This window comes from Pan troglodytes, chromosome 19, assembly GCF_028858775.2.
Source record: "Pan troglodytes isolate AG18354 chromosome 19, NHGRI_mPanTro3-v2.0_pri, whole genome shotgun sequence".
Classification (NCBI taxonomy): Eukaryota; Metazoa; Chordata; class Mammalia; order Primates; family Hominidae; genus Pan; species Pan troglodytes.
Genome location: NC_072417.2, coordinates 45434491 through 45442477, shown reverse-complemented (window position 1 = coordinate 45442477; position 7987 = coordinate 45434491). Strand labels below are relative to the sequence as shown.

Genomic DNA, 7987 nt, shown 5'->3' with positions numbered 1-7987 from the left:
CCACGTCACTGCTGTTTCAAAGGAGGAGGGAGGCAGAGGGCTCACGAATCAGTGAATTTTCCTCTGACACCAGGCCTTGAGGGCCATGGGATCATTCTGTGCTGTAGCCAGGCCCTGCCTGCCTCAGCAAATGTGGTGAGCTCATCCTTTCTCACCCGGGGTGGTTCAAAATCGCATCTGAAGAGGAGTCCTGAGAACCCAGCAGGCGCCCTGAAGCTCCCCGTCCATCGGTGGAAGTCGACTCAAGGAGGTCCTGAAGACGGGATTCCTGTGGGCTTGGCCCGGAGACACCCGCGGCCCCTTCTCACAGGCGGCCCGAAACTGTACCCCGGATCCCCCCGCAGCTGCGGCTGCACAGGCGCGCCCCCTGCCGCCCCGCAGCTGCGGTTATTTAAAGCTGACACAGCTTGCCTGACTGCTGGCAGCCAATGCGAGTCAACCCAGCCAATGCGCATGCTCGAGTGGCGCGCCGCTTTTCGCGTCATAGTGGTTCTCACGGTTGTCTTAGGAACCAGTCCCCGAGGCTTGGCAACGCGGGAGCCCTCCGTGGCAGCGCTTGGGTGTCAGGCCTCCGAGGCTCCGGCCTGACCTCTCCACGGAGTCCACAGGAACGTCTCCGGCTGCCAAGAGTCGCAAGGGGCCGAGCAGGATGATGAAACCACAGGCGGAGTCCGGGTTAAGCAGCGTGGCATCCCAGCTTCAGGCCTGCCAGGACGGTGTTCGGGTGAGTCTCCCGAGAAGTCGTGCCCCCGTGATCTCGAGGACAGGTCCGCCTGCGTGCCTGAGGGCTGTTATCTCAGCCGAGGGTCGTTCCCGTCAGGAGCAGAACCCGGCAGCCGCAGGGGTTGCCTGGGGGCGTGTATTCCTCGGCCACCGCGGTAGGACTGTGTGTGGGGCTGTGTCTCCCATTCTCCGTTCTCTCTCTGTCTCTCAGCCTCTGTGTGCTTCTTTCCCTCTCTCTCTCTCTCTGTGTGTGTGTGTGTGTGTGTGTGCCAGTGTGTGTGTGTGTCTTTGAATGAATGTGCCCTGTGCGTCAGAAAGGGATTTCTTGCTTGTCTGCCGGTCTTTCGTGGGCTTCTTCCTGCGTCTCTCTCTGCGTCCTGGTCCGGCTGTCCATCGTTTTCGCGGCGGTTCCACTTTGGGTTTGCGAAATCCTCGATCACGTGAGGGGATGCGTCGGCCGGGAGCAATGGAAGTCTCATCCCCATCATGAGTGTCCTCTGTTCTAGGATCAAGAGGACCACACTCCACCCAGGACAAAAGCCCCACGGTAGCACATTTTCTGGCAGGAGAGGAGCAGACCCACGTCCAAGAAGATGGTTTTACCTTTCCACGCCTCTTCTCTGCGAAATGAAGCCACAGAACGACACAGTCTTGAAGAGGAAGCCGTGAATGGGAGACTGCAACAATCCATATCCCTGGAACGCTGGCCTCTCTGGACAAGCCACGCACTTTGCACCCCTCCTGTTATGCCCGTGGCGGTGGCACGGCGCTGTATCCTACCTGGGCTCTGGCCTCCACTCTGTCCTCCCTCTTGCTCTGTCTCCCCTGTTTCTGAGCGGCCTAGTTGCCTCTTGGCCTGGCTGTATATCTTCTACAAAGATCACTTCCCAGTCCATCAGGGAGTCTCTTCCTGGAGATCCGTGTCATGACTGTTTCTCTCTCCAAACCTGTTTCTGCTGGGTTGGTTAGGTCTGGTGACCCTGGAGCTCTTGTCTTCCATACGTGTCTCAGCCAGGGAAGCTTCCTCGGTCTCCATGTTTCACCTCATTTGTGGGTGGATTGTCTAGAATTAATTGTAGGCGACAGTGACTGGTCTTGTCTTCTAGGACAGGAGAGGTGCCGCATTTCTTCTGCACTTCCTGTCTCATCCTTTAGGGACATGCTCTCCTCTGCTCCTGGGTGTACTGAGTCCCTGAATCTTTTGGCCCCCTCCTGCATCCCAGGTGTTCTTTGATTTTCCTTCGCATTGATGGAAAGGTCACTTGTGCCCCGCTTCTGCCGGCCACATGCCTGGACACCATTTTTTGTTTTGCCATCGCCCCATACGCCCTCGGTGACACACGTTTACGCCATCTGCTCTGCGGTACGCCGTGCCACGTATGGTCTCATTGGCTCCACCTCGGAATTTCCCCTGTCCCTGTGTTCACGTGTCCTGGAAAGTGGTATCAGCTTTCAAGTGCCCCAGGGCTTTTCTTTTTTCAAAGGAGAAGGGAGGCATCGGTGAATTTTCAGCTGACACCTCGCCTTGGGGCCCATGGGATCATTCTGGGATGCAGCGAGGCCCTGCCTGCCTAGCAGATATGGTGAGCCCATCCTTTCTCACCCGGAGGGGTCCAAAGTCGGATCTCAAGAGGAGTCCTGGGACCCCAGCAGGCGCCCAGAAGCTCCACCTCCACCCCGGAAGTCAGCTTAGGGAGGTCCTCAAGACCGGACTCCTGGGGGTTTGGCCTGTGGCCTCCTCTCCCACGCTGCCACGTACTGGACCCCTGATCCAGCCGCCGCCAGGGCTGCAACGCGAGCCGCCCTTCCTCCGCGTAGCCGCTATTGTTTAAAGGGGTCGCAGCCTGACTGCCAGGAGCGGAGTGCGACGCGGCCCCTCCAATGCGCATGCGCAAGGCCCTGGCGCATGCTCCAGTCACAGTTATTCCCACGGTTGTCTTAGAAACCCGTCCCTGAGGCTTGGCAAAGCAGGAGCCCTCCGTGGCAGTGCTTGGGTGTCGGGGCTCCGAGGCTCCGGCCTGACCTCTCCACGGGGTCAACAGGAACATCTCTGGCTGCCAGGAGTCGCAAAGGGCCGACCAGGATGACGAAACCACAGGCGAAGTCCGGGGGAAGCGGCATGGCATGCCAGCCTCAGGCCTGCCAGGACGGTGTTCGGGTGAGTCTCCCCAGAAGTCGTGCCCCCGTGATCTCAAGGACCGGTCTGCTTGCATGCCTATGGGCTGCTCTCTCACCTGAGGGTCGTTCTCATGTAGAGCAGAACCCTGCTGCCTCAGAGGTTGCCTTGGGGTGTGGTGTGTTTCTGTGCCAGTGCTGTATGACTGTGTGTTTTTGTTTCTGTGTGTGTGTGTGTGTGTGTGTCTCCTATTCTCTCCTCTCTCTCTGTCTCTTACTCTTTCCCTCTCTCTGTCGGTTTGTTTGTATCCTTGAGCGTGTGTTTGTTTGGACGAATGTGCCTTGTGCGTCAAAAAAGCTATTTTTGCATGTCGTCTGGTCTTTGTTGAGCCTCTTTCTGGGTCTCTGCCTGGGTCATGTGGCCGGTTGTCTATCGTTTTCTCGGCGTTTCCACTTTGGGTTCGTGGAGACCTCGACCACGTGAGGAGATGCGTCAGTCCCGGGGCAATTGAAATCTCATCCCCATCCTGAGCAGCCTCTTTTCTAGGATCAATATGACCACACTCCAGCCAAGGACAAAATGCTCACAGGAGGTCATTTTTCTGCAGGGGTGGAGCCAACCAAAGTCAAAGAAGATTGTTGTATCTTTTCACAGTTCTTCTCTGAGAACGAAGCCACACAACGATAGAATCTTGAAGAAGAAGCTAGGAATGGGAGATGGCAACAATCCCTGTCACTGGAACACTGGCCTCTCTGGACAAGTCACCAGTTTGGCACCCCTCCCCTTATGCCTGTACCGATGGCATGGTGCTATATCCTGCCTGGGCTCTGGCCTCTGCTCTGTCCTCCCTCTTGCTCTGTCTCCCCTGTTTCTGAGGGGCCTTGATGTTTCTTGGTCTGTCTGAATGTCTTCAACAAAGACCACTTCCCAGTCCTCCAGGGCGACACTTCCTGGAGATCCGTGTCATGATTGTTTCTCCCTCCAAACCTGTTTCTGCTTGATTAGCCAGGGTTGATGATCCAGGGGCTCTTGGCTTCCATACGTGTCTCAGACAGGGAAGCTAGCTTGGTCTCCATGTTTCACCTCATGGGTGAGTGGATTGCTTAGAATGAGCAGTAGGTGACGGTGACTGGCCTTGTCTTCTAGGGCAGGGACATGTCGCATTTCCTCTGCACTTCCTGTCTCATTCTTGAGAAACATCCTCCCCTCTGCTCATGGGTGGACTGACTCCTTGAATCTTTTGGCTGTAATGAAAGTCAGGGATCCAATGGGACTGGGCTGGGGCTGTAGCTGGATGCAGGGGAGGTTCTGTCAGGGCTACCTGGGCATTGGAGGATTGGGGGTGGATTGAACTTTGCATAAACCTCTTTACTCCTCCAGCAGGCTTTTCAAAATATGGCTTGGACTCATGCAATAAGAAATTTACAGGTTGAAAGGGCCCCTTTTTCAATGGCACTCTGGGTAACATCACTTCAGCAAAATCATATGGTAGAGAAGCCTTATCAAATTTGCTATCCCTCAGGGCTCTTAAAGATGCTTGATAAATGATTAGGGAAATAAGAAAAAAATTGAAAGGAAAAGGAAGTCCAAGGACCTGCCCCAGAAGAATCATAGATATGTTTGAATACTTATTCATTATTTGCCCCAGATAGGAAATGTTTGTTAATCAAAAGGCAAAAGTTATAATGAGGAAGATAATATTGCCTGGGGCAATGTTGAGACAAATAAGGTGAAGATCAACCAAACGCCCTGAGTCCTTTGGCCCAAATCCCTGCTGGGGACCCAAATACTTTTGATATAGCATCTTGCTACCTGAGGAATGCAAGGAGAATAATACTCATAAGCAGAGCCTCTGTTTTCCCATAGGACTGACTCTAACTATGTGAAGAACTGCTACATATTCTACAGTGCTTGATAGGTGGTGCCTATCTAACAGGAGCTGTTTGGCTTGTGGATAGCAGTTCCAAGATGAACAAATGACATTGTGTTTGAAAGCCACTGCTCTTATTAAAGAAGAGTCAAGCAAATGTTTTTATTTTGAGTTATTTATAGTTTAGAAAAATTGGGTGAAGTGTGTTTTTGTGAGCAAATTTATTTTTCTCTAGGTTATCCGTAATTTGAAAGCTGTGAGTATTCTGATTAGGTGACAATATAGTTATTTGCTTAAGTACATCTTTTATTGTAAAATGGGACAAATGGAGACACTGGTTATTTTACCCAGGCTTTGACTAGAATAACTTAATTTTAGGTAAATCCCAACAAACTCAACTTAAGAGGAGTCTATATGACCAATTAATTGTTTCTGCACTTTAAGCAAATACTCAGGCTGTACTAGTCCCTTCTCACACTGCTATAAAGATATTACCTGAGACTGGGTAATTTATAAACAAAAGAGGTTTAACTGACAGTTCTGCATAGCCGGGGAGGCCTCAGAAAACTTACAGTTATGATAGAAAGGAAAGTAGGCACCTTCTTCAAAAGGTGGCAGGAGAGACTGTGTGTGTGTGTGTGTAAAGGATAAAATGTCAAACACTTATACAATCATCAGATTTCATAACTCACTATCATGAAAACAGCATGGGTGAAACAACTCCCATGATACAATCACCTCCCACCAGGAGGGATGACAATTTGAAATGAGATTTGGGTGAGGACACAGAGTCAAGCCATATCACAAGCCAACCATAATGAGCCTAAAACTTATTTTTCACACAAATTGTTCTCACTATGACTTCTCTTACAGATTGTTTCAAGGGAAAAGGGTAATGCTTGTTACTAAATGTCAGCTCTGGCTTTTATTTTATTGAGTACAAATTGAATCATAAAATTTTTCTATTTTATTTTATTTTCCTTTAAGTTCCAGAATACATGTGCAGAATGTGCAGGTTTGTTAAGTAGGTATACACGTGCCATGGTAGTTTGCTATACCTATTGACCCATCCTGTAAGTTCCCTCCCCTCACCCCTCACCCCCCAACAGGCCCTGGTGTGTGCTTTTCTGCTCCCTGTGTCCATGTGTTCTCATTGTTCAACTTCCACTTATGAGTGAGAACATGTGGTGTTTGGTTTTCTGTTCCTGTTTTAGTTTGCTAAGGATGATGGCTTCCAGCTTCATCCATGTCCCTGCAAAGGGCATGATCTCATTCCTTTTATGGCTGCATAGTATTCCATGATGTATATGTACTACATTTTGTTTATCCAGTCTATCCTTGATGGGCATTTGGACTAGTTCCATGACTTTGCTATTGTAAATAGTGCTGCAATAAACATATGTGTGCATGTGTCTTTATAGTAGAATAATTTATATTATTTTGGGTATATATCCAGTAATGGGGCTTCTGGGTCAAATGGTATTTCTGGTTTTAGATCCTTGAGGAATGGTCATACTGTCTTCCACAATGGTTGAACTAATTTACATGCCCACCAACAGTGTAAAAGCATTCCTATTTCTCCACAGCCTGGTCAGCTTCTACTGTTTCTTGATTTTTTAATAACTGCCATCCGACTGGTGTTAGATGGTATCTCATTGTAGTTTTGATTTGCATTTCTCAAATAATCAGTGATGTTGAGTTTTTTTTATATGTTTGTTGGCCATGTAAATATCTTCTTTGGAGAAGTGTCTGTTCATGTTCTTTGCTCATTTTTTGATTGGGTTATTTGTTTTTTTCTTGTGAATTTGTTTAATTTCCTTGTAAATTCTGGCTATTAGACCTTTGTAAGATGGGTAGATTGCAAAATTTTTCTCCCATTCTGTTGTTTGCCTATTCACTCTGATGATAGTTTCTTTTGCTGTGCAGAAGCTCTTTAGTTTACTTAGATCTCATTTGTCAATCTCGGCTTCTGTTGCAGTTGCTTTTGGCATTTTTGTCATGAAGTCTTTGCTCATGCCTATGTCCTGAATGGTATTGCCCAGGTTTTCTTCTAGTGTTTTTATGGTTTGGGGCTTGACATTTAAGTCTTATGTTTAAGGTTTAAAGTCTTAAGTTTAAGGTTTAAGGAAGGGTTCCAGTTTCAATTTTCTGCATATGGCCAGTGAATTTTCCCAGCTCTATTTATTGAATAGGAGATTCTTTCTTCATTGCTTCTTTTTGTCAGGTTTGTTGAAGATCATATGGATGTAGATGTGTGTTGTTATTTCTGAGGTCTTTGTTCTGTTTCATTAGTGTATATGTCTGTTTTGGTACAAGTACCATGCTGTGTTGGTTAGTGTAGCCTTGTAGTATAGTTTGAAGTAGTGTGATGCCTCCAATTTTGTTCTTTTTGCTATTCCAAACAATTGAAAAGGAGTGACTTCCCCCTAACTCATTTTATGAAGCCAGCATCATCCTGATAGCAGAATCAGGAAGACACACACACACACACACACACACACACACACTTCAGGCCAATATCCCTGATGAACATCGATGCACAAATCCTCAATAAAATACTAGCAAACCGAATTCAGCGGCATATCAAAACACTTATCTACCACAATCAAGTCAGCTTCATCCCTGGGATGCAAGACTGTTCCACAATGCACAAATAAATAAACATAATCCATCAACATAAACAGAACCAAAGACAAAAACCAAGTGATTATCTCAATAGGTGAAGAAAAGGCCTTTGATAAAATTCAACACCACTTCATGTTAAAAACTCTCAATAAACTAGGTATTGATGGAACATATCTCAAAATAATAAGAGCTATTTATGACAACTCTACAGCCAATATCACAGTCAATGGGCAAAAGCTGTAAGCATTACCTTTGAAAACTGGTACAAGACAAGGAAGCCCTCTCTCACCACTTCTATTCAACATAGTATTGGAAGTTCTGGCAAGGGCAATCAGGCAAGAGGAAGAAATAAAGGGTATTCATATACGAAGAGAGGAAGTCAAGTTGCCTCTGATTGCAGATGATATGCTGCTATATTTAGAAAACTCCATAATCTCAGCCCCAAAACCCCTTAAACTGATAAGCAACTTCAGCAAAGTCTCATGATATAAAATCAATGTCCAAAAATCACAAGCATTCCTTTACACCAACAATAGACAAGTAGAGAGACAAATAATGAATGAACTCCCATTCACAATTGCTAAAAAAATGAATAAAATACCTAGAAATACAACTAACAAGGGATGTGAAAGACCTCTTCAAGGAGAACTACA

At 47.5% G+C, this 7987-nt stretch overlaps 1 long non-coding RNA gene across 1 annotated transcript; it reads left to right on the top strand.

The window, feature by feature from the left end:
• Positions 1-478: 478 nt before the first annotated feature.
• On the top strand, positions 479-3794 carry LOC112208089 (uncharacterized). The gene is made up of 3 exons (XR_002942446.3): positions 479-724; positions 1230-2881; positions 3447-3794. It is a non-coding gene; the product is annotated as an uncharacterized LOC112208089 (long non-coding RNA).
• Positions 3795-7987: the final 4193 nt, after the last annotated feature.